Here is a 1,651-nt window from a genome sequence, read left to right as displayed (position 1 = left end):
CTGAGTTCGAGCCTAAATTTGCATGTGATTAGGAATCATTTTTTACATCCAATATGGCATCCTTGGTTTCACCTTTTTTCAGCCCCATTTTGCATCTTGTTTTATGTCTTTTCTTACATCTTTTTTTTTCCTTTTTTGCACCCAAGTTTGCATCCCAAATTTACACCATTATTTGCATCATCATTTGGCATATTAATTTGTAACGTTTTTTGCTTCTTTTTAACGCTCAACTTTGCATCTTATTTTACATCTAGTTGTTGTCTTTTTTTGCATCTAATTTGGTGCCCATTTATGTGTCCTTGTTTTTGCCCAATTTGATATCCTTTTGTATGCCATGTTTTGTTCCCTTCTTTGTGTCAACTATTGCACAATTTTTCACTTCTAATTTAAAACACTTTGTATGTCAATTGTTTGCATTTTGTATTAATTCCTAGTTTAACATCCAATTTTACTTTCAATTTTGCATCCATGGTTACATCCGCATTTGACTTCTTATATAGAGTATATTTTTCTTTACATATATGACCCCCTTTATAGATTCATAGTGAAATATATGATAGTTTCTAAATATCATTAAAGCAGATATCACAATTCAAAATCATTTGTAAAGAAATTTAAGAGAAATTGACAACATCCATCCAAAAAAATAACAATGTGCCATTAACAATTTTCAAAACATGTATAAAATAGCAACATAATACTAATAAAATCAGTATTATTTTTAATCAAAACAACTAAAATTCAAATATGATTAACAAATCAAAATATTTCATGAATATCGTTATTCTACGATAAATTAACAACATACATAAATCAAACTCATCGTATGATTACAAAATCAAAATGTCTCATTGATATAGGGTAAATTCACAACACCCATCTAAACATAACAATGTCATTCTACACAATAATTTCTTCATAAAAAACAATGCATGTGCATGCCTAGCTACCACCACCAAGATCATCCTCATAATCATCTTGACCATCCTCATTACTCTGATCCACATCATCACCAACACCGCAACTATCATCATCATCTCCTCCTTCACCACCATCATCCTCATCCTCATCCTCATCATCTCTTGATATATGTTGAACATAATTTGGATCATCGTCTTGGCAATCATTACCTATAGCATTCTGACAAAAAAAATCAATATTACATGTTAGTATTAATTACATAACACAACGCATGTTTTTGTTATACAATGTTAACCATAAAATGAGGTAAGATATAATATCTAATAGTACTAAAAAATAAAATGAAAATATGGTTTAAAAGTATATTGGAAATCCAACTAAGATTACATACCATAGAGTCCATCCAAACAACAAATTCAACCCATCAACACAAATATAACTTGTTAAGTTGAATTTATGGAATTAATTAACACAAATATATTAAACTACATGCAAAAGTTTGGTACACTTGCCTACCAAACTACTACCCTAAATTTGCCTATCAAGAACCTATGCCTTTGAAGTTTGGTACACTTGGGCTCCTCCCAACACTGTTGTTTTTATCTTCTAAATTTTTTGCACTTGGAGTACTTCCAAGTCTTCCAACATCTTCTTCAAAGGAAAATCAATAGCAAAATGATTCTGATAATAAAGGAAACAAACAACATTCTTAACACTAGATTTGGGCAAT

General features: G+C 30.1%; 1 long non-coding RNA gene across 1 annotated transcript; it reads right to left on the bottom strand.

Annotated features, from left to right (window-relative positions):
• Positions 1-898: 898 nt before the first annotated feature.
• Positions 899-1,341, bottom strand: LOC149235258 (uncharacterized). The gene is made up of 2 exons (XR_016268273.1): positions 1,313-1,341; positions 899-1,140 (listed from the first exon to the last, which is right to left on the bottom strand). It is a non-coding gene; the product is annotated as an uncharacterized LOC149235258 (long non-coding RNA).
• Between the last annotated feature and the right edge of the window lie 310 nt (positions 1,342-1,651).

The sequence above is a fragment of the Pinus tabuliformis genome, chromosome 8 (assembly GCF_031772625.1).
Source record: "Pinus tabuliformis cultivar Carrire ecotype Pingquan chromosome 8, CPIR1, whole genome shotgun sequence".
Lineage (NCBI taxonomy): Eukaryota > Viridiplantae > Streptophyta > Pinopsida > Pinales > Pinaceae > Pinus > Pinus tabuliformis.
The sequence above is the reverse complement of the archived record's forward strand: the minus strand, read 5'-3'. Positions and strand labels throughout refer to the sequence as shown.